The sequence below is a fragment of the Dreissena polymorpha genome, chromosome 1 (genome assembly GCF_020536995.1).
Source record: "Dreissena polymorpha isolate Duluth1 chromosome 1, UMN_Dpol_1.0, whole genome shotgun sequence".
Classification (NCBI taxonomy): Eukaryota; Metazoa; Mollusca; class Bivalvia; order Myida; family Dreissenidae; genus Dreissena; species Dreissena polymorpha.
In genome coordinates this window covers 22,842,529-22,868,882 of record NC_068355.1, presented here as the reverse complement: position 1 = coordinate 22,868,882, position 26,354 = coordinate 22,842,529, and the positions used below count along the sequence as shown (strand labels likewise).

General features: G+C 35.4%; 1 protein-coding gene across 2 annotated transcripts in view; it reads left to right on the top strand.

The window, feature by feature from the left end:
* The window catches only part of LOC127874187 (uncharacterized), a 365,429-nt gene that overhangs the window by 152,132 nt on the left and 186,943 nt on the right, over positions 1 to 26,354 (top strand). The window lies entirely within an intron of this gene.

Below are 26,354 nucleotides of genomic sequence, written 5' to 3'. Positions count from 1 at the left end.
AATGTTAAATATATGGCGTCTGTCCGTCGGAAAACTTTAGCAACTTGATATTTGGCATGCAGGTGTATCTCATGAAGCTGCACATTTTGAGTGGTGGAAATTCAAAGTCAATGTCATCCTTCAAGGTCAATCGTCAAAAAAAATAATTCAAAGCGGCGTTCTCATGAAGCGGCACATTGTGAGTGGTGAAAGTTCAAGGTCAAGGTCATCCTTCAAGGTCAAAGGTAAAAAATAATAATTTCAAAGCGGCGTTCTCATGAAGCTGCACATTTTGAGTGGTGGAAGTTCAAGGTCAAGATCATCCTTTAAGGTCAAAGGTCAAAAAAAATTAATATTTTTTATTTCAAAGCGGCGCAATAGGGGGCATTGTGTTTCTGACGAACACATCTCTTGTTAAGGATTAAGAAGAATTAAGCATTTCAAAATATTTGAAATACTCTTTGTGATTAGTGATCAGATTTAAAAAGAGTTTGATGACTTGTACTGTGGCACAGTCTTGGTTGTAAAAATACAACATATTGAATTTCCTTTTATGTCTGTTTTACTTACTGGGTAATGAGGCATTTAAGTCTTAAATTGTTTCATGCTTGATGCATGTATTGTGTATAATTGGTGTCAAACAAAGCTCACGATATCAGCTTGACTAAGTTTTCACAATCGCATTTCACATTTACACAATGGTATTCAATGTGCCTTCACAATGGTTTGCACTTTATTGTCCAGGCTTTTAATTTATCATTTAGAAATGTTGCACCGTAGCCATGTATGCAACAAGTGTTAACCATGTGTTAAGTTTTCCAGATGAATATATAATTTTGTAGTTGTCAGTAAAGTCTGTTACACCAGTTTCTTCGGCCCTGACAAGTGGATGGGGCAGCAGTTCTGCCTTCCTTGTTGAATGTAATGAAGGAAATGGCTTTATTGTGGGTTTCCTGCTCATACATTTCTTTACTGCTCTTTCTTTATTGAGAGCAAGTTTGAAGTTGAAGTAATGTGTTGTAAACAAATAAGAAAAAAACAATGTTCACACTCTACATGTAGTTGTTACAAATCATGCCTCCATTTAAAATGAAATATGCTGTAAACATTGATTATTTCAAAGCCAATATGAAGTTGGTACCAGGGAGAATCAATGAGTAGTGCTACACTGCAACTCCAATATATCGCGGTTGAAGGGGTCCAAAGATCGCGACCGTGATATATCCGGCGCGCGATATAAATTGTCAGTTTATGTATGCATGTATATGTATACATTAGCATCATTATGCAATCTCAAAACACGCTATTTACCAACCTTTTTCAAGTTTGTGTTATATCCATATGTCATTAATTGGTATAACACAAAACATTATTCCATGTGAGTATTTTCAAATGCGTATAATTAAATTTTTAATCCGAAAAACATTGCCGAGTTTTATTGTTCAAGAAAGCATGCACAAATTAGACCCATGTACAAAATGACGTCATTCATTTCTCATGAAAAGCATGCACAGCATGGGGTTTAATAGTAGAGCATTGTGACTAACTGATCTATATTGTATACTGTATCTAACGCACACAGATTGTTGAGATAGGTCAGTATTGACTTGTGACATTTACTGTTATAATTGTGTACACCTTCATGTGTGCACTGGTGCGTTTCGGCAGTTCAAAGCAAATTCAATAGAGAATTGTAACACCCGAAATGACCTGTCATGTTTGACAAATGGGTCTTTTGTTTATCGCAGTACACAGGTGTTAATGTGATGTACAATGTAAGCAAACAATCTGGTCAAAACTGGATTATGAATGTTGGATTAAAGTTGGTGAAAAAAGGGAAAAATACTTGCTTGAAACGGATTTTAATGCATCAAATTCTCAGATAAAAACATTTTTTTTAAGGATTATGCTCGTCAGATTTTTGGGAGCCATAGCCGATTCGCGATATATTGGACAACGCGATATAACGGACCGTGATATATTGGAGTTGCAGTGTAATATGTAAGTAACAATAAAGCAGTACTTGCTTAATATAGTGTCATCCCTCTAAATAAGGGGCCAGCCATTTTTGACTAACGAAATTCCTTTATGCATGAAGTAAATACTCCCTATCTCATGTTTGATGCCCGGGCAGCAAGGACATCATTATACCCTCAATTAACTAGCTTATTAATATTGTTAGGCAACTGGTCAGGTAAGAAATTTCCCAAGTAACAACTAAAATCTTCAACATCTGGCATCAAAAGCTAACGCCCCAACCACTAGGTCATGGGTCTATATTTGTTGCTAAATGAACATGAAACTAGCTTAGCACTTTTGATGGTAAAAATTAGGTCTTTTTATGTCAACATGTTTTATTAAATAAGTAAAGTCAATCTTGTGCTTGCGACCACTTGAATTAAGCGACTTTTGTCTTATGCGACCACTTTAAATCCCGCCCGAGCGTTTTAACTATATTTTCATATTGCATTAAGCGACTTTTGTCTTACATGACCAGGGATTTTAGTGTTTTTTGATGCCCAAGTCTTGAATTCAGCAACCGCGTTAAGGTAAAAGTGGTAAATCAGTTGACCGTTCAGGGACAAATCAGTGCTGATTGCTTATCTAAGCCGATAACATAACTGACTACACCTTTGTTTTGATTTCACACCAGCCATTTTCTTTTGTCTCGATGACCGGTTCTGAGCGGTGTTAATGCTGACTGCGTATCAATTATTGGTGTCAAATAATACAGTGAGGTATTGCCAACAGTCTATGGGTAAAAGAGTTTACTATCTGGGATGTTAAGTGACAAATTTTATCGCCGATTTTATTGCAGAAACAATGCGCAGACGCAACAAACATTTTCACAGTGTTTTAGAGAGGTGTAAAAAATAAACTATTAATCGGTAACATGTAGCGAAATCTTGTCATTAAAAAATGTAAGTGTTATTATGCTAATTAGTTTGTGTTAGCAAATTTTCCAATCAGGCGTGTTTATTTAGTTTTCAATCACAGTGTTCTATTTATTTCCCTATGACCCATAATCGAGTCAGATGAATATAAGCTTACATGCAGAAATTAAAATGTCAAAACGGAAAGTATTAACGTTAAATGAGAAAAATTGGGTATTGGAAGTGTCGAAGAGTAAAAGTGCACGTAAACTTAATCGCGAATGAGTTTGGAGTCGGAAAAACCCATTCTCCGTGCAAACCATTTACATTGTATTTAGAATTAGAGAGAACAAATACAACTTATTTTAAGTAAAAAGTTGTTTTATTCATTTTATTTACATTTAGATTCATTTGATTACAAAAGTTGAAATCGCTGTGTAAAAAGGGGGTAATCCTATATCTGGATTTAAAATCAAAGGTCCGCATTCATCCCAAATGACCTTTTTTTAATTTAAAGACGATTTTATTAAGAGACCACTCCCTTAAGTGGTCTCTAAATACAAGATTGACTGTGATATATAATTTGGTTAAGGATTTAAAATAATGGTCAGATTACATTCTAACTGTTGTTTATGTATAAAAATATCTGGTTTCTTCAGATATTTTAGGAAGCTTTTGTTTCAAGTTGAGAAGTTTTCAAGGGAGTGAACATTCTTCTTTATTACAATTCACTAATGGTCCGTAATAAATATTATGACATGTATTTCCATCCATTCTCAATCGTATTTGACATGTTCTAATGCATAATATTGCCTAAAAGGTTATTACCCTAATGGCGGTTCTTGATATAGGCTAAGCTAAGTTATTAGCATATAACTATAAAGTAATTCAAATGTCTACTGAGAGGTTACAATACAATTTTGACAGAAAAAAATGGCGCACACATCTTGGAAAATTGTGCATTGAAATGCATTCTGCCATGTATCACTACGCTTTCCAAGTCCACACAATATTTAGACTTAAAATATATTTTAAGCAGTATAATGAGCATTGATGGGAACTCTGTAGGGGAGATCCACAACCTTTAAGAAATAAGTACAATCTCACTTGCTGTCTATGTGTATGTAAACTGCCTTCACATACAATAAAACCTGCTTTATACAATGAAAGGCCATTGAGTTGTCGGACAATTTTGTAACAAAAAAGCATTGTCGCTTAGAGACTTCAAAATGTTCAATAATAGACTCAGGTGGTTTTATAATACAGTCAAGTGCACAGAAACATCCATAAATGCAGATTTTGAATGATGTAACTCGGTGGCTATTTTATAAGCAAACAGCACACTTGTTTTGACATTATGATAAAATAAACAGGTACTTTATTAGTTAGAAGTAACGTTTTTGATTATGAATGGCTCATCTGATGCAATATATAACAGTCTATTATTATTATTTAACAAATTACAACCGCGAAAAGATTTTATTAATTTTATTTTTGAAAGAAAATGATCAACTCAAATTTGGCGGCGATTGCTCCTGACATTTGATGTCGACTTCAACGTACATATAGATTTACACACAGAGTCGTTCTAAACATAAATTATTTAAAAAAAAATAGATCTATACTCACCTTATTTGTTCATGGACGCTGAAGATTTTAATGGTGTATAGATCTAGCCTTCACATCCTTTAGTTTGTGACCAAACACAAGATAATCCGTAAAAAAATCTATTAAGCTTTGAAACACTTGTAGCAAACGGGTTATTCTTACTGAATAGACTTTAATTCTTTGATAAAATCACAAAGACAAAAGTTTACTTACAGTAACATCCAAAAGCAAAACACTTCGAATAGACTACTGTACCAAAATACACACCCATCAGTATCTACACACACAATATCACATCCAAATAGGCACCCACATTTTGAAAATCTATAACACGGATAAGTTAGATCTACATGTAGATCTAAATCCTTCATCTCACCAGTTCTATTTGAGGTAAGTAGTCCATACAATATGCATTTTTAGCTCATCTATTTTTTGAAAAAAAATTATGAGCTATTGTCATCACCTTGGCGTCGGCGTCCGGTTAAGTTTTGCGTTTAGGTCCACTTTTCTCAGAAAGTATCAATGCTATTGCATTCAAACTTGGTACACTTACTAACTATCATGAGGGGACTGGGCAGGCAAAGTTAGATAACTCTGGCGTGCATTTTGACTGAATTATGTGCCCTTTTTATACTTAGAAAATTGAAAATTTTGGTTAAGTTTTGCGTTTAGGTCCACTTTTTTCAGAAAGTATCAATGCTATTGCATTCAAACTTGGTACACTTACTTACTATCATGAGGGGACTGGGCAGGCAAAGTTAGATAACTCTGGCGTGCATTTTGACAGAATTATGTGCCCTTTTTATACTTAGAAAATTGAAAATTTTGGTTAAGTTTTGTGTTAAGGTCCATTTTATTCCTTAAGTATCAAAGCTATTGCTTTCATACTTGCAACACTTACTAACTACCGTAAGGGGACTGTGCAGGCAAAGTTATGTAACTCTGACTGGCATTTGGACGGAATTATGGGCCCTTTATACTTAGAAAATTGAAAGTTTTGTGTTTTGGTCCACTTTACCCCTAAAGTATCATAGATATTGCTTTCATACTTGGAACACTCGCAAACTATCATAAGGGTACAGTAAAAGGACAAGTTGCATAACTCTGGATGTCATTTTTACGGAATTATGGCCCTTTTTTGACTTAGTAACTTTGAATATATGGTTAAATTTTGTGTTTCGATCCACTTTACTTCTTAAGTATCAAGGCTATTGCTTTCAAACTTCAAATACTTTCATGCTATCATGAGGTTACTGTACCTGGCAAGTTGAATTTTACCTTGACCTTTGAATGACCTTGACTCTCAAGGTCAAATTATTAAATTTCTCTAAAATTGCCATAACTTCTTTATTTATGATTAGATTTGATTGATACTTTGACAAAACTACTCTTACCTGACATACCACAATAGACTCCACCCAAACCATCGCCCGTGCCCCCCCCCCCCCAACCCCCCTCCCCTATTTTTTTTTTTTTTTTTTTTTTTTTTTTTAAGATCATCTCACAAATGACCACCACACCCTCACACTATACCACCCCACCCCCTCCCCAATTTTTTTTTTAAACGGTTAAAAAACAAAACTATTTATTTTGATTATTTTATGTTTGAAATACCGTCCAACCATCGCACCCAAGAATCCCCCCCCACCCCCCCTCCCCCCACCCGAATCCCCCCCCATTTTTTTTTTTTTTTTTTTTTTTTAAGATCATCTCACAAATTACCACCACACCCTCACACTATACCCCCCCACCTCACCCCCCCCCCCAATTTTTTTTTATGAAACGGTTAAAAAAACACAAATATTTAATTTTATTATTTTATGTTTGAAATACCGTCCAACCATCGCACCCAAGAATCCCCCCCACCCCCCCCACCCCCCCCCACCCCCCCCCACCCCCCCACCCCCCCACCCCCGATTTTTTTTTTCCTTTTTTTTGCATTTTTGGAAGAAAATGTAATAAATGTCCACACCCCCACACAATGCACCGCTCTTCACTCCACCCCTCCCTCCTTTGTGATTGAAAATGAGAGTCCCTTCACCTTTAAAAAGAAAATAGATGAGCGGTCTGCACCCGCAAGGCGGTGCTCTTGTTTTCATATATGCGTGTCTTCAATGTTTTATTCCCAGAGCCAGAAAGCGCATACTTGTTTCGTGTACACCTAAAGATGACATCACACAAATGACGCAATATGTATGTCATTTTATGACGCCATCAATCAGCTGATTCATTTTACGGATGGGGAACGGCTAGATCTAAAGGTTGTAGGTCGTATTTTTAATTTTAAAGCCAAAGTTTATCGACTCTAGAGATTTCTGATGAAAAATCATTCATTTGTTAAATAAAAAGTAGTCTGTGCATGCGACAGGTATATCCCACAAGGTGGAATACAGGCTAGTATATTCCATAAGGTGTTATACCGTCAATGTCGCGTTGAAAATGGGATAAATATGCAATTGATGTATGCTGAATGAGTATGTGAAATATAGAGAGGATATTTGTTGGTTTTGGTAAAGTGATCATAGAAATAGAAATTATTCTTTTCGTGAGTTGCGAAGCCAAAAGTGAAAATATATACTTTTTATGATCACGAGTGAATAAAAATTGATAGTCTATTGAAACTAACAAATTTTCTGAGTATTGTATAACCAGTTGACAAACTTACTGCTATAAAATCCATGTTTATCAGAAAATTACGCGGGAATCCGAATTAAATGACACTACCTTATTTCACAATTTTGAGCCAGACATCATTTGCAGGCCGTTGCATTTACTGTAGAAGATCGGGAACAAAATACAATGAAAAATAACAGTGAAAAATAATAATATTTTTCACTGTTTTAAACACTATTCATGGATGTATAGATATCAATACGGAGCATTGCCTTGCACTTTCTCATATAGCAGTTATTGGCCTTTGTTATGTTTGTATGATATAACTTTTCAGGGCTTTGTCTCAGATAAAGTAAGATGTCAACAATTGCAACTTCATGGGTTTATAGATATTAAGGAGGAAAATTTCAATGCTGTAAAACAATTACCCTATACTTAATTATTTTGTTGAAGAATAATACTGTATTTCAAGAGATGAGCACCCATCCATAAACAAACTTTATTTGGTCATGTGGGGATATCAATTCAACCAATTTGCTTGTTTTTTTAACCAGGTTTTCCGAAGGAAAAAACTGGTTATTAGATTGGCGAATGCGGGCGGGCTGGCTGGCTGGCGGGCGGGCGGGCGGAACAAGCTTGTCCGGGCCATAACTATGTCGTTCATTGTCAGATTTTAAAATCATTTGCCACATTTGTTCACCATCATTGGACGGTGTGTCGCGCGAAATAATTACGTCGATATCTCCAAGGTCAAGGTCACACTTTGAGTTCAAAGGTCAAAAATGGCCATAAATGAGCTTGTCCTGGCCATAACTATGTCATTCATTGTGAGATTTTAAAATCATTTGGCACATTTGTTCACCATCATGGGACGGTGTGTCGCACGAAAGAATCACGTCAATATCTCCAATGTCAAGGTCGCCACGACTAAAAATAGATTTTTTTAAAAAACAAACTTACAAAGGGGGTTAATTTTGTTTGTTCATTTCAAAAGTTCAGTTTGAGTTTTCTCCCTTTATCAGATTTTTTTTCACAATGAAAACCTGGTTTTGTGACAATTTTGTCCCTTGTTATGTCCTTGATTGGTGTACATTGTTAGGAGGGCACACAAGATTGATTTAAATACATTTAAAATTGACATGGATACATTATTGTAAACTCAAATTACTCAATAATTGATTGTCAGTAGCAGTTAATGGTTTATATATAAATATGTGAAGTATGATTATAAACATAAGAAATTTAGTTGAAATAAGATAATGTATCACTTGTGACCAACTCAATAGCTTAAAAAGAATTTTTCAAAACAGAAATGTCCATAGAGTATATTCATTTAACTCACTGTAGGTCTGTTGGAATGTTAAAGTAATTTTTAAAAGCTGAATAACAGATCTATTAACATATTTATATTGAATATACTAATGGCAGAACACTGAAATTGCTTATTTGATCATTTGAATTGATAGCACACTTAAATAATTATAATGGAAATGTTATACCTTAAAATGTTCTCTGGTTCTCTTAATAGCTCCTACAATGAGATTACCATAACCAGTGAATACCTGTAAATTGTAATATATTCATAAGATATAATATATATATATAATCGCTCCGCAAATCTCTTTGTGTGAGTGTAGTGTCAGGCAATTTGAAAAGATCTACAATCAATTGAATTGCTTTCATATCATGCCTGCCAAATCACTTGAAGAACAGACTAGTAATGGTTGCAATATGAGAACCATATCTTAAACGTTCAATTTAAAATCCACTGTTGATAAGCCATTAAAGGGTTGTTCACACATTTGGCATGTTTAAGGCCCTGAAGGAGGTCAAATATTAGTTACACCTTCCCTCTTTGCTGGCCTGAGTTCTGGTGTGTGGGTGTGGGTGTGAGTATTCTGTCTGAAATTTATATCAGCTCTGTAATGTTTGCATTCCAAGAAGGATTTTAATGTCAGCTCATATTTTATATTTCCCTGACTATCAGACAATCTGTCCCAAAATAAATCCATGCTCTAAGTTAAAGTGTCTTATTTGTAACATAAACATGCTTAAGAGGATTTTAATTTAACATTGGTTATATTATCTTCCTTGACCAGACCAAGTGTCACTCATTAATACATAAGTCACGCAAATAAAACATGGAACTAGTAAAAGAAAAGCATAGCATTTGTGCAACTGCAAATGAAATCAGCAGAACTAAATGTAAATGTAGAATTAAATTAACCTTTTACCACATAGATAGATATTTTGACGCATTTGTAGTCCCTCAGAAAGTTTAATTTAATTTAAGACCATTCTAATTTGATTCAAAATTTAAAGGCTTCATTTCCAACCTGATTAGCAGCACACAGCTTAAAACCTGAACAGGCTTCCATTTTAACTTTGCTTCAGAGTGGGAAAGGGTTAAACATTAATTGCATGAAAAATTGTATTGTATGAAACTGGAAGGGTCAAGGTATAATATTTTGTGTGTAACATCATATATAGGTCCTCTGCTAAGTTGGTTCAAATTACTAGGTTGGCGCTAAGGAAAAAAACTTAGTAGCCAAATCTAGGGGAGTCCATGGGCATACCCCCCCTGAATTTTTAGCTCACCTGAGCGATAGCTCGGGGTGAGCTATTGTGATCACTCACCGACCGGCGTCCGGCCGTCCGTCTGTCTGTCTGTCTGTCTGTCTGTCTGTCTGTCTGTCTGTCTGTCTGTAAACAATTTGTAAACATCTTCTTCTACTAAACCATTGAGCCAATTTCAACTAAATTTCATGTGGAGCATCCCTAGGTCATGGGACAAAAGAATTGTTAAAAAAATTTTGATCACATAACCAAGATGGCCGCCATGACCATATATGGTAAAAACCTTAAAAAATCTTCTTGTCAGAAACAGCTCATCAGATTTTCAAAAAAATTCACAGGGATGACCTTTGAAGGCTCCACTGAAAAAGTTGTTCAAAGAAATTTGATTCGTCAAAAAACATGGCCGCAGGAGCTCGTTGAACTTTGCATGTTTATTCGTTTTTGCCTATTTTGTGAAAACTTTCAAAAATATTCCACATTTTTTGTCCGATCCTTTCCAAATTTGCACAGTGTCTTTATATCAATGAGGACACGAACCCTACAAAAAATGAGCATTATTGGTCCATGAAGTACAGAATTACCTCCCCTTGAACTGAGAAAATGGTGTTTATGCAATAAAGTCCAAATTTTTCATCCAAATCTGTCCAAACTTGCACAGTGTCTTCATATCAATGAAAACTCGAGCCCTGTCAAAAATGAGCAACATCAGACCATTAAGTCCAGAATTATCTCCTTGAGATGGCAGATTTAGAAATAATTATAGTGTACTCTTTTTTTCCAATTAATAGTGCTATTAGAGTAAAGGATTTGCTGGCTACAGGCCAGGTTTCTCTGACACGATTCTCTTCTGATGGCTTTGCTGCAGACCACATAAACCCTTAACCCAGAACAGTTAATTCTTTCTGCAAATGTTTGTGACTGTGGAAATCATTGAAATAAAAGGAGAAATTGCTGAAATTAGCATTTTCTCCTTTCATCACAATGCTTCCTACCCTATTAAATCTGTTTATTCTTATTCCATAATAACTTAATTTGTCGTCTGCAACCTCTTTCAATTTGAAAAGGGTTAACTACCAGAAATCAATTAATGCTGTAGTTTTGTTGATGAGAAATTATTTTTCCTTTAAAATGGGAGGTGATTATTGCTTAGGAAATTGCTCTGGTAGGGTTGAATCATCGTGGGAAATTGAGAAATTGTTCAGTCCAAAATATGTTGATTGGTAAAAGGATTTATCCTTATGCAAACATGGGTTGCCTGTTTAGTTGATTATATCTTGTCAATTTTGAGAAAAAGGAGGAATCTCTTCAAAACAAGCAAAAATTCTTTTTATCTCAATGTTTAAGTTTTTAGCGTACCTGAGCAGATCATATTCTCCTAAACCATTGAGCCAATTTCAACCAAATTTCATGTGGAGCATTCCTACGTCATGAAAAAAAAATATTGTTAAAAAAAAATTTGGTCACATAACCAAGCTGGCCGCCATGCCCATATATGGTCAATACCTTAAAAAATCTTCTTGTCAGAAAGGGCTCGTCGGATTTTCAATTTTTTTTACAAGGATGATCCTTAAAGGCTCCCCTAAAAATTTGTTCAAGAAAATTTGTTTCTTGTCAATTACCATTGGGCCTCAGGCTATTAAATTTGTTCAGGTGAGCGATTCAGGGCCAATGTGGCCCTTGTTTTTGATCCTAGACGGTCTGTAGTGCGTTTTGGGGCTATTTCCTGAGCAAAATAATGACTTCTTTTTTTATGAAATTAGCCTTTTTTTGCTTGAAGTTTTTTTCTTCTGGTGAGCCACTTGCTGACATTTTGCAGACGATTTTTGTTTGTTTACTTAAACACAGGTGGCGTAGTGATAATGATACACTAACCATTAAACAGTTTTCGGTACATGTGGTATTTAGGTTAGAAACCACTAAAACAGCCCGCCTGTCTCGGTAGCAATTATACATTTTATGAAATCCAAACATTACTTTTTTATTTTTTTGTTTTTGAAGAAATGCGTGAGAAATTACTAAGTCCGCGTGAGACCGTCAGTGCATGCCAAAAACAGTGAGACTCACTGCGAAACCGTGAGACTTGAGGGGTATGATTTTATAACTGGCTTGGGCAAGCATCTGATGTCACTCATTGGAGATATGCAGGGTTGCATCTAGAAAAACATAGATATGAGTTCTGGCCCCTCACATTCAGGAAAAGGGGACTAGACCCCCTCTTACATTTTGAGTGGACTCAAAGAAAATATTAATTAAACCCACACAGATCTCTTTTAAAAACCAACATTGTATAAACTAGGAATATGTTTAACGTATGTTCATATTGAAACTATCCTGAACTTGTCAATTCATAAAAATTGAAGAAATAAATTCCAAAAATATAGTTAACTGTAGAACTTTCAAACTGTTTTAAACTGTTTATATATAATCCAATTCTGCATTCGCGTCTTCACTAGTTGAGATATCCTCCGATCGCGAACCTAACATTTGGTAATTTCCGGAGCTTACATTATTCAGTCCGCATTCTTTTCTAAAGAATTGTGTTTATTTCTGTTGCTTCAACTTTCCTTTTTCGTTTGAAGCATCCATTTTTCTCGGAATCTTCAGCTCACTTTCTAAATCGGTCTTTCAAATCGCTGTTTCTCTGGAAAATAGTTTATAGTCAATAATGACCTTACTCAGCCCATCTTGTTAAATGACAATTCTGTACGGGTCGATTGAATCCTTTGAATTGTAACATCTATAGGTCATTACAGGGCACGCTTCAGTTATCATGTAAATCACCGAGTAACCCAAATGTTCGAAAAAGTCTGGTCGCAGTGTAAAGTGTGACAAACAAGCAAATTCGTTGAATTGATATCCCCCACCAATATGCTTCTGGCCACAAAAGTATTATATTTGACACTCAAAAATGCATTTTTTCAAGATACAAAATGCCATAACTTCGTTATTAACAGATGGTGTACAATGCCATTTGGCGTGCATCATCCTCTAATCCATATATATACTCATACCAAGTTTCAATGAAATCTGCCAAAGCACTTCCAAGATATGGCTCTGGACAGACGGACGGACAGAAAGACAGACGGAAGGACGGACGGACAACACCAAAACAATATCCCTTTGCCTATGGCGGGGGATAATTTAGACAATAGCCATAAGGATTATCGACCTTGGTGGTCGTCATTATTCCCTGGGGCCTTTTTGGTGAGGGTGTTATCTGTGTAATCTTATCCATGTTTCTGGCGATATGAAAACAGGCATTGAGATTGTGCATTTGAAAAGCATAGGGTCTTTTTTTTCAATCGCCAACTTCATGGAAATCTTATTTTTAATCGCCAGTCAGGAATTGTAATCGCCAATGGTGATTTTGGCGATTGGTAAGGCTTACGTAGAATTATGGCCCTCATAGGTCAAAACTGGCTTTGCCCTAGGGATGACATAATTTTTATTGACTCTAAATAGTATATACTGTACTAATATTCTCCAAAACCACAAGGTCAGGGATTTGAAATGTGTTGTATATCACCATATAACCATCTTTTTAGGTTAGAAAAATAGAAGAATTTTGCCATAGCCAGGGAAAAATTTGGCTAAATACATTTTTGAGCTAGAGGAAACTCTGTGGACAACTTTGAAAGATGTTAGAAATTATTAGGGAATGTGTCTTTTAATCTGGTGGGACTTATTATAACCTGGAAATTATGGTACAGAAATGTATGTATGATGTATTTAAAAAAAATAATTTTTTAAATATTTTTGCAACACCTGAAGGGGTTGTTCTTCGTATTTTTTGTTGGATAGTTTTTATATGTAATTATATATCATAATTAATTATAAAGAACTTATCTTAAACCACACAGCTTTTATATGTGGTATATGATTGTAGTATTTTTCAAACTTTGTTGAAATCATCATTCATGCCAATGTGATCAAAATTAGCCTTGCTCCATTACCCAGGTGAGCAATCTTGTTCAATCTGGGCCCTCTTGTTAAAGCAGTTGTCACAAAAAACTTGTGTATTTCATATTGCATTATATTACGAGAGTTTAACCATAATTTTGTGTTTAAAAATGCAAACTGGAAAAAAACACAATATAATGTTTTTGCTAAAAGATCAGATGTGTGCCTAATTCATAATACCACCTGTATAATGGGTCTGTGTAACTATCAGGTTTACAGTAAGTTTATGTTACACTACAAATCCTATTCACTGCAGAACATGAAATGAATGTCACGTGAGCCAATAGTCACTTGCCAGCTCACATTGTTAAACTGTTTACTTGTATCGGACCAATGAATGTCATTTGACGCTTAGCTTGGTTTCTGTTCGGATCTAAATCTTTATTTCTAGACTTTTGAACATACAAACATTGTTAAAGTTTTTTTTTAATTGCTTGACTTATTAAACAACATGTTAAGTGTTTTTCTTAAATATAAATTTTGTTTAACAGCCATACTCTGATTTTATATTTAATTTAAATTTAACTTTGCTGAAGTTTAATTATTAAACATGGCAACATTTTCTGTGGGTTTTGTTGCTGAAGGCCATGTTGTTGATAAAGAATATTGTTGTTCAATCTGCCAAGAGCATAATAAGGAGATAAATGCAGTATTTTACTGTAAAAAATGCAATACATTTTACTGTGGACAGTGTATTAAGTATCACAGAAAACATGGTCTGTGGTTTAATAAACAATCTCCTTATGGAAAGGATAAAATCTTGAAGTGGCCGCTTTCTAAGAAAATGGAGAATTATCTCAGAGCATGTGATATTCACAAAGATGAACAATTAACTAAATTGTGCCAGAACCACAGTCGGCTGTGCTGCTCTAAATGTGTTGATCACAGGTATTTTAAATATATATTACCTTCTTGAATTATTATGCATATTTCAATACCAATAATTGTACCACATTAACCAAAACTATAGTGACTAGAAATATTCAGTCATATTGATAACTTTCTTTATAAGAATCATGGTGTGGCAAATTGCTGTGGTATAGCTAATTGCTACCTAGAAACATTTTCCGTATGTTTCTTACTGTGGCTTCTAAAAAACACTATCATCTGTTGTGATATAACTCCCATTTATACAAATCATTATTTTGTTAATTATTCCAACCATGGTGGGAATAAGCATGTGCAAAGTAGCAATTTAATAAGATATTTTATTAAATACAAAGTTTGTTATCCTTCAAAGAAATTTTCCGCCATTTTCAAAATATGGTTTGTACATGTATCATTCATTCGAAATTTCAATTACATGCCGATTGTTCGTGTTTATGTTTAAGTAAGAACAGCGTCTAGTGCATGCCTATCAAGTACCGTAACATGTTAACGTACATGTATGTGACAGACATTCCATTTGGACGTCAATTACATCATTTTTGAGATAAAAAATAGAAACGTGTCCCACGATAAGCTTAAATTTCAGAAAATAATTATAATAAATATGACACATTTTATGTTCAATATTAGGTAGAATTAGATTTGTGGTGGGAATGGTATGTGGACGGAAATTGAATATTGTTTTTTAGTGTCACAACACCAGGAAAATTGTCCCAACAATTTTGACCAAATGTCCCAATTTGTACTGAAAAATTAAAGCATGAGTGTTAAATAGATATTTAGATTATCAATAATCCAGCCTGATAGCTCAGTTTGTCATTTGTAGTAATCAACAACAAGTCTGATTATTCTTGGGTCCATTACTCGCCCGGCCTCATAACTTGTGTGGTCATGTCAAATTATACTACAGAGATTATCCCCTTGCCGGTACCTCTGACTTAAATAGTGCAGTAGTCAGTTATTAAAATAAGTATATGCACTGGTTAATGGTTTACCAGCTAATCCATGAAAAGTATGAGTAGCTTAATTAAAAAACATTTCATTCCTGAAATACTGATGAAAAAGGCTTAAAACCCAAACAAACAAATACAACAAACACAGAATCATGAAACCACTTTGCTAAAAATATTTTTGCACACTTTATTGCACTTAAATTGCATAACACTTTAATAAATTATTTTGATCAATTTTAAATTTTTAAACATGTTTTTTGTTACATGATTACCTGTACAGTTGAATGGAAGCCATTCAAACATGCTTCATTGACGCTTCTTGGCCAGGTGTTAGTGTGTTCTCATCATATAATATTTTTGTGCACATAATGCCATTTGCACATTATTGTAAGCAATAAGCAAACAGCCCAAAAGAATAAACATACTGCCTTATATACAGGGACAAGCAAGCAATATATTGATGTGTGTATCTGCTCAACATTGATTTAATGATATATAAAAGCTTCACACTCAACAGTCGGTTAGCAAAATGAAATGCTGATTCCCTAAAATTACCATGTTGGCCAATGCTGAACTAGATTTCATTAGTTTTGGTCCTCTGTCAGGACATTTCTCTAATGTTTTATTGGCTAGTGAAAGGTCAACAAAGATCATAACCTGTCAAGCATACTTGATTTTTAGGCCCCCCTTCGAAGAAGAGGGGGTATATAGCTTTGCTCATGTCGGTCAGTCTGTCGGTCCGTCCACCAGATGGTTTCCGGATGATAACTCAAGAACGCTTAGCCTAGGATCATGAAACTTCATAGGAGCATTGATCATGACTTGCAGATGACCCCTATTGATTTTGAGGTCACTTGGTCAAAGGTCAAGGTCACAGGTGAAGGTCACAGTTACTGGAAATAAGCATTTTAAGGATTTAGCATGGTTCAAACAAGGGAAACAACTTACGTTTATGCATGTTCTTTTGTTACAGCATTTGCCTCCCTTGTAATTTATTTAAATTTAACCAAATTTAAGGCTAACTGCATTTTTGTAATGCATTGTATCAATAAACATCGGGCAAAAATGAAATTAAGGTTGCATTATCTGTACCTAGTTATGCCCCCTTTCGAAGAAAATCGCCCCCCTTTGAAGAAGAGGGGGTATATTGCTTTGCTCATGTCGGTCGGTCTGTCGGTCCGTCCACCAGATGGTTTCCGGATGATAACTCAAGAACGCTTAGGCCTAGGATCATGAAACTTCATAGGAACATTGATCATGACTCGCAGATGACCCCTATTGATTTTGAGGTCACTTGATCAAAGGTCAAGGTCACAGGTGAAGGTCACAGTTACTGGAAATAGGCATTTTAAGGATTTAGCATGGTTCAAACAAGGGAAACAACTACCGTTTATGCATGTTCTTTTTGTTACAGCATTTGCCTCCCTTGTAATTTATTTAAATTTTACCAAATGTAAGGCTAACTGCATTTTTGTAATGCATTGTATCAATAAACATTGGGCAAAAATGAAATAAAGGTTGCATTATCTGTACCTAGTTATGCCCCCTTTCGAAGAAAAACTCAACACAGTAAAATGGTTCACCACCACCACCGCCACCGCCGCCATTGCCACCACCACCACCACCACCGTTGTTCACAGTGACAAAAAACGTATTCACACAATGGCTGCTACTACAACTTATAGCCTATATAGGGGGCATGCATGTTTTATTCTGAATTATGATGCAAATACAACTACACATTAAAACTCATGACTAATACTATTTCTTCATGTTTCTTGACAAGAAAACACAAGCCAACTAGTAAGCTAAGTAAATGAACACTTTTTTCACTGTCTCATCCGTTTTCCATCGTGTTTTCTAACGTTTTAAGCCACCGATGCAATCAAATCGTTTGATATCGGGGCGATAATGTCTTTCTGGGTTTATCGATTTAATGTCAGGATGGTTAGACGACACCGTATGTAGTCATTATACAGGGGTTTTTTTTAGAGAAAGGGGAAGACGCTGGGCGCTGGGTGAAAGGGGAAAAAAAGAGTGCGAAAGAGAGATATTAGGGGAAAAAATAAAAACTGTTCATTTCAATGTCTATAACTCATCAAAAGAGACTTGTCTCTGTCCTTTTTGTTCTTAAACACATTTAACAGGTATTAAAGTCAAAGTCCTTAATAAAGTTGCAGGTGTAGATCTAATAATGGGAAATGTTTTCAACTATATTTTTGTACTGGGGCCGGGGGACGATGTCAATTTTGTGATTTCAATTTCATGATGAATGGGTTGACGATCTTGATTTGCTACAGTATTGGAAGGGAAAGGAGCGGCAGCTGCCGATTGTCTACTTTCACTTTCACAATGTTCGATGTTGATTACCTCGGAATCCTGCTGGGTTATAACGGTTTTCGATGATTCTTTCTTAAAAAATGCCTCGATGCGTTCAGTATCTTCCGAGTTCGAATGTTTTATTTTGTTTGTGTAAGAACGCTAATTGTGAGACATTTTTTTCTGTTTTCACGTTTATACCTCGGCTTGCACATAGCCCGTATGAAAATTCAACTGGTTTCCGGTAATTAATTGACGAAACACCCTTCTCGCGCAAGACCGGTCTCCAGTAAAATAGTCACATGATTATTACGATTAGTTGCCCAGTTTACATGACGTTATTTAAGAGCTATATTTAGAATAACTGGGATTCCCAGATGTTGTGTGTTCGTCTGGAGAGAGAGAGCGCGAATTTGTTGTACATGGTGCAAATTGGATAATTGTCGAATGCCCCAAGGAAAAATAAACATTTCTTTGAGAGAAAATATTATATTTTGGTGAAAAATGATATTTTTGGTGGGGAAATTGTATTTTAAGGGGAAAAATTCTGGTAGGGGAAGACGCCGAAGATCGGCGTCACTTTCTTAGTAAAAAAACCCCTGTTATATGACAACAAAGTGTTGTTTTGAACTGCTTTCGGTCAAGCCAGCATTCCATTGCGCGCAGACATATTGTTTTTGACGGATTTACAAGTTACATGAAATCACGCGACAGAAAAGACAATACGATATAAACCCAGTCTACAACTTTTCGGTAATTTAAATTAACAAAAAGCGCCGTAAGGTTAGAGATCAACAAATCACGCCGCGCTGACACAGACGTATCGGTACGGCCAGATTTTTTTCGTAAATGCGTGAAATGGATATTAAAGTCGTTATTGTACGTCCAGTTAATAAAAATAAATGCGTAAATCTTCATGAAAAAGGCGTATTTACGGCTGTACGGCCCTTATCTGGAGCTCTGGTTATTACATAAAAAACAATAAGTACCTCCATGAAGGGCTAAATAATTGTTTAAAATAAGAATTCAATACTGCTACAGCAGCTGGAATTTCACTTTTTTATGTTAATAAGCTTTATTGGTATATAAATAACATTTTTATGCCCCCCTTCGAAGAAGAGGGGGCATAATGTTTTGCACATGTCGGTCCGTCCCTATGTCCGTCCACCAGATGGTTTCCGGATGATAACTCAAGAACGCTTAGGCCCAGGATCATGGAACTTTATATGTACATTGATCATGACTCGCAGATGACCCCCATTAGTTTTGAGGTTACTAGGTCAAAGGTCAAGGTCATGTTGACCGGAAATAGTAAAATGGTTTTCGGATGATAACTCAAGAACGCTTATGCCTATGATCATGAAACTTCATAGGTACATTGATCATGATTGGCAGATGACCCCTTTTGATTTTCAGGTCACTAGGTCAAAGGTCAATGTCACGGTGACCCGAAATAGTAAAATGGTTTCTGGATGATAACTCAAGAACACTTATGCCTAGGATCATGAAACTTCATAGGTGCATTGATCATGACTCGCAGATGAATCCTATTGATTTTCAGGTCACTAGGTCAAAGGTCAAGGTAACAGTGACTCAACTTAGAAAAATGGTTTCCCGATGATAACTCAAGAACTCTTACGCCTAGGATCATGAAACTTTATAGGTACATTGATCATGACTCGCAGATGACCCCTATTGACTTTCAGGTCACTAGGTCAAAGGTCAAGGTCACGGTGACATGACACAGTAAAATGGTTTTCGGGTGATAACTCAAGAAAGCTTACGCCTAGGATCATGAAACTTCATAGATACATTGATCATGACTCACAGATGACCCCTGTTGATTTTCAGGTCACTAGGTCAAAGGTCAAGGTCACAGTGCCAAAAAATGTATTCACACAATGGCTGTCACTACAACTTACAGCCCATATGGGGGCATTCATGTTTTACAAACTTCCCTTGTTGCAAAAAGACTTTCCAAAACAATTAGACCCTAAAAATTGTCCAACAACCTGTCAAAACTTGTTTGACCAATGTATAACTTAATATTCTTGTTATGTCTAGCACAACTCATATTATAATCAAAGTACTCAAAGTACTGGTTGGGCGATTTTGCTCAAATTTTGTGGTCGTTAAAACACTATACTGTGATGCCAACCAATCACCTTTTTTGAAGAAAACAGATGGAACTAAGGAAGGGTGACAGGCTGTCAACATTATATGATTTATAAGCTATTGGAGTTAAATGAAAATGCTGCTTTTTAAAGCAGGTAATTGTCGTATTTGCCAATTGATATCAAAACTGGGAAGATATAATAAACTTACCCAGTTCCAAACTTGACAAAGATTTGATAAATAGAGGATATTTGCTGGATTCGATGAAATATCGATTTAATTTCACGAGTGATCATATAAAATAATATTTTCACAAGTGGCGCAGCCACGAGTGAAAATATGTATTTTTTTATGATCACGAGTGAATTAAAATCGATATATTATCGAATCCAACAAATTTTCTTTTAATTTATGCTTTTGTACCGTTTATTTACATTGTAAAAGAGTTTAACTAGATAATTTCGCTGGATTTATTAAGTTATTTTGTCAAAAACATTACATCATTCCATAGTAAAACAGTGAAAAATATCGATATTTTTCACTGTTATTTTTCACTGTTTAAAACAGTGAAATACCAGTTTTATTTCACTGATATTTATCTATAAATCACCGCAAAGCATAAAATGAAGACAAGCATTGCAGTAATTTCTAATTAGTACAGTAAGGTTTATGGATCGTTATTGTCTAAGTACACGGGCTGTGTGTGTCAAAGTATAAAGTAAATCCATACAGTATCAAGTAAGATACAGCAAATGTTAGTTTTTGAGCAATTGGATGCTAAAGGTCAGTGTCAGCCATGGATCAAGCTTAAATAGTCAACAGAAAGGTCTTGTCCAATTGGGGGTTCTGTCAAAGAATTAAGTAAATTCATTCAATAATAGGGAAAAAAGTATTATCCAACGTGGTACTCGAACCCACGACCACAAGTTCAACATTCTGGTGCTCTACCGACTTAGCTTGCTGGGCTGAAACATTCAGTCCCACAATATGTATTAATAAAAAATCAAACAATTTCCGATAGCTTTGTTATCTTCTGATTGGTCAATTTTTGCAACGGAAAATACCAATGTACTTTATCACAGTGTTTTTGTGGCGCATTAATACTAATACCATGCGATCGGAGCTATTTTGTTTGTGAATGCTGAATCGGGGTTGCAAAGTGGTTTGTTGCAGTAATGGACTTATTTCATCGGTATACGTATATTATGTTACCTATGGGGCAAAGTGCAGAAGGCAATCACCCCAAAAACTGTATTTTAGTTGTTTTTACACACATTTACATAAAATAATACATGATGTAATATATTAAAATAATATATAACTATATAATTTATTTAATACCAATCTACAAAGACTAGGATCTCACTTAATAAATGGTACAAAAGGATTTTTTTTAATGTTTATGTTATAGGTTTATGAGGCATCGAATAAGCTTTTCATCATAGTTTATTATGTTGTACGCTTAATTAATTTTCATTTTTTTTTGTCAACACACTCACCTCTTGGACTGCGTGTGCCATTTGTTTCATAACCCATAGCTGTGTTTGATTGTTGTTATAAAGGTTATTTTAGATAAATGAGGTTGTCAAGTATGTCACATGCACCTGGTGACTTCAAACGGTAAAAACTATTTGTATTTTTTTTAGAGCATGAGCACAACAAAAAATTGAAGAATGTGAACAAACAACAATATAGCTGATTTATAGTAAAATGCTGCAATTTAATAAATTTTTCTGTCAAATACAATAACATATAGGATTTTGTCTTTTAAAAAAGCAAGTGGAAGGTTGGACCAATTCTTGCTAAATGAATATTGTACCACTTAAACTTTGTCGATCATGGCAATTGGGCAGACTTTTTTTGGGGACGTCTGTACAATTACACGTACTAATTGTTGGTCAGAAACTGATCCACATGATTTTGTGTTTGTTAATATAACTTTTTCAAAAACTGTGTAAAATGTTTCATAGACAGCAGTCACAATTAATAGTTAACGTTATTTTAGCACACTTGCTAAAAGTTTGACATACATGTAGTTGCCAGAATGGTTGAGTGTGTATTGTGAATGTTAAAGTGCGTGTATGCTGTCTGCATCCACCTGAGCTTTTGTGGACTGTAACTTTTTCTTTCATCATGAAATTTGAAAATGTAACACCACAAATCTTGAAAATGTTTACATTTTATTTTTAATAAAAAAATCTTGAAAATTGACAGTGTTTTCAATATTATATTAACTCAGGTTGGTTGAGCCTGTAGAGATGCTTTTGGACATTAACTGAATGCTCCAATTTGTTAACAACAACAAATTTTTGGTTGATTCCTTTGGAAACCTTCCATATGGGAATTTGAGGAAGCCCTTTCGGGAAAAGATACCTTTTTTATGTCCCCCACCATTATAGTGGGGGACATATTGTTTTTGCCCTGTCTGTTGGTTTGTTTTGAGTGTTTGTTTGCTCCAACTTTAAAATTTGTAATAACTTTTGCAATATTGAAGATAGCAACTTGATATTTGGCATGCATGTGTATCTCATGGAACTGGACATTTTGAGTGGTGAAAGGTCAAGGTCATCCTTCAAGGTAAAAGGTCAAATATATAGCTTCAAAGCAATGCAAAACACATATGCTGTTTGGTAGTTAGAATGGCATATAGCAGTCGCAGTCTGTATAGCAGTTTGTCCATCCATCTGTCTGTCAGTCTGTACATCTTTCCATCAGTCTGGCATTCTATTTCTGGAAAAAAAATGCATAGGACTAATACATTTTCTAAAAAATAACAACTTTCATGCATTTTTATGCCCCTATTTCGAAGAAGAAAGGGTATATTGTTTTGATGGCTGTGATGTCGATAGACCTGTCAGTAGACCAGTCTGAATGTCGGCAGACCAGTTGGCTTGATACTTCACATGCGCATTGGCCTTGGACAGTAGATGACCCCTTTTGAAATTGGGGCCACTAGGTCAAAGGTCAAGGTCACTGTTACACACTAAGTGTGAAATCGTTTCGGATCAATAACTCGTCAACTGATTCACCGATTTGATTGATACTTCTCATGTGCATTGACGTTGGACAGTAGATGACCCTAGAAAAATTGGGGTCACTAGGTCAAAGGTCATGGTCACTGGCACAATAAGTGGGAAAAGCGTTTCTGATCAATTACTCCTCAACGAATCAACTGATTGGCTTGATACTTCCCATGCTGTTTGGCCTTGGGCAGTAGATGATCCCTATCAAAATTGGGGTCACTAGGTCATAGGTCAAGGTCACTGTCTCAATAAGTGTGAAAATAGTTTCTGATCAATAACTCATCAACGAATTGACCGATTGGCTTGATACTTAACATGCGCGTTGGCCTTGGACAGTAGATGACCCCTTTTGAAATTTGGGGTCACTAGTTCAAAGCCTGTTTGGGGGGGGGGGGCATATGTGCATATGTCTCCGACCGCGTAACACTTGTTTCCAATGCTTTTAGATACTGACAATATTTTTTGTTGTGCAAGTCTACCTGCATGACTTTCAGATCAAGGTCGAGTTTTGTTATGGTCCATTGTAATCAGCTTTGAAATGTTCTCGTTACTTTGTTGAATATAAATGCGCTATATCTTTGTCATGATGTTATCAATTGCAATATAGCTGCTGTGCATATTTGTATTGCAGTTAATTTTTAACAAACACAGCTCTTGTTGAGATTTGGAAAAAGGGCCAGGTAACGGTCCCAGATTTTAACAAAAAAACACCTTTTTTCAGAGCTGAAATGTCAATGTCTTAGTGATCAAAAGTAAAAATGTTGAGAAATTCAACTGAAACCTAATCACTTCTAATGCTATTTATTAATAAATTGTTGCAAATGTCCTCCAGATGGATTAGGCATTACATATGCAAGCCTTCACTTTTTGTTTAAATAGTAAGTTCATGCTAACAGGGCAAAGATCAAACATGTATGTTCGAGATTAATTATTCGTTTAAAATAAGCTTGACATGTTTTTAAGAGGTATCTAAATACATTACCAGAAATTCTAAGCATAATGAGGATACAGATCGGAACACATAAAACCAATTTTGTACATTAAAATCGAGATTAGCAATGTCCTACCTTTACAGAAAAAAAAGTTTTTACAGGGGTATTAAGGCAAGGAACTCTTCTTAGCAATTTAATTGATTTGATCTTTACACTTGTGTTTACCATTGTATCTTTAGCAATTTATTGTGCACCCGGTAGGGTGGCATATAGCAGTTGAACTGTTAGTCCGTCTGTCAGTCTGTGAGTCCGTCGGAAAACTTTAACATTGGCCATAACTTTTGAAATATTGAAGATAGCAACTTGATATTTGGCATGCATTTGTATCTCATGGAGCTGCACATTTTGAGTGGTGAAAGGTCAAGCTCATCCTTCAAGGTTAAAGGTTAAAAAACAAAATCAAAGGGAAGTAACAAGCTTTAAAGGGAGATAATTTCTATTTTATATCATTTGGCAGGTACAGATCATTTTCACAAGGGAAGTAATATTTTTTAAAGGGATGTAATAAAATAAAAAAATAAAAACTGCAAAGTAAGGGGCATTGTGTCTCTGACAAACACATCGCTTGTTAATGTATGAATATCTATTAATCTTCATTGATATGACGATTTTATTATAGAAATTGTGTTTTTCCTTTCAGGCAGTGCAATCAATTGAAAGTTCTTTCTGAAGTCAAAATGCAGTCATCAGATTTAAAGAAATTGTCAGTGAGAGTTTCAAATACTCTTTCAAGACTAAAGAAGCTCCAGAGGTATAGGGAGGACAGCAGGAAGGCTATGCGGAGCTCCTATGCTGAATTTGAGCGAAACAAGGTGAAGAAAATGCGACTGAATGTACAATCTTTCTTAGTCCAATGTGACGACACCTCCATGAATGAAACATTTGAAACCGTGGAATATACAGTAGATGAAATTCGTCAGAAAGTAAATTTATTATTAACAGATTTTGAAAATGGCTCTATTAAGGAACAGAAAGAAGAGCTGAAACTTAAACAAGCTCCTCTCATCAGTGTGATCAAAACCTGCATCAGACATCATGGTGAATTGTTACCACTCCATGAAGCCATGCAGAAAGTGAAGTATCAACCAGAACTCTCTTTAATAACCCATTACAAATGTCTGGACAAAATACAACAGTGTGAGATATATATGAATGAGAACTTTTCAGACGAGTTGTTCTCTGTGAAAGGGGTGTCTAAGTACAAAGTGAGAATATTTAGGGATTCAGATACATGCGGGATCAAAGCGGTATGTGCTCTCCCAGATGGGCAAGTCTTGGTTGCAGACGGGTTGAATCACAAAGTCAAGCTGCTGAACCAGCAGTACCAGGTGGTGAGTCACTGGGGTGTGAATGTTACGCTATGGGACATGTGTCTCATCACACCCAGTGAGGCTGCAGTGGCTTTGGGTGATCATGGGGTCCAGTTTATCACTGTCACCCAGAGCAAGCTAGTTCCTGGCAGGAGGCTTCAGTTACAACATAACTGTTATGGTATTGCCCACTACGAGGGAGACTTGTTCATCTGCTCTAATACTGCCCTGTACAGTACCCTGTACAAGTACTCACTGAGTGGGACACTGGTCTGCAGACTCTATGAGGATGAATCAGGTGATAATTCATGTAAGAATCAAAGTGGTTTTATCCTGATATTATCAGGAATATGTATAACAAATTATTGTGAAACTTCATTTTTGTAAAATGTGTTTGTGTCAATGAATTATTATAACAGCAAGAAAGTTGTTCTCTGTTATCTGACTGTCACTACATGACGTGTCTATAAATAGAAACTGAGTTCCTGGCAAAGACACACTTTCTGACCTATCATTCAGTTTTGTGGTTGTCAAATTACTGTTCATATGCAATATGTTTTGTAAATAAAAATAAATTATGATCATATAAAATGGATACACTTTAAATTGCTGAAGACGGATATTAAGAAGTTTTCAAATGTACATTGTATGTATGTAATTATTATTATTCATTTTAGCATCTTGCATGCTTTTGTTGATAGAAAAGCCTCAATATTTTGTTCGTTTGAAAAATTATTGTTCTTGTTATAAACACTTTGCATACGTAACTAAAGTCTTAACACAGCACATGTATGAAGTATGTCGGCTTGTGTAAGTTTCATGTATGTCAGTACATTGTTATCACATGTGTACAAGGGTTGGAAATCTATTATTGCTGCATATAGTAACATTCATATGCACATGAATGTTGAACTGTGTAATGATTTTCATCTGGGTAATTGTTTCCATCTTTGCAATTGTATGTTACACTTTATTTCTACCTTACCAGTCGCATTTCAACATATCACTTTTACACAATAACACTGACATTTATTGCCACACATAACTATTAAATAATTCAAATGTATGCATATGTTAACATATGTTTATTGTCTATTTATAACAACCAACACATATGTAATACAATATCACTGCAGTATGTTTA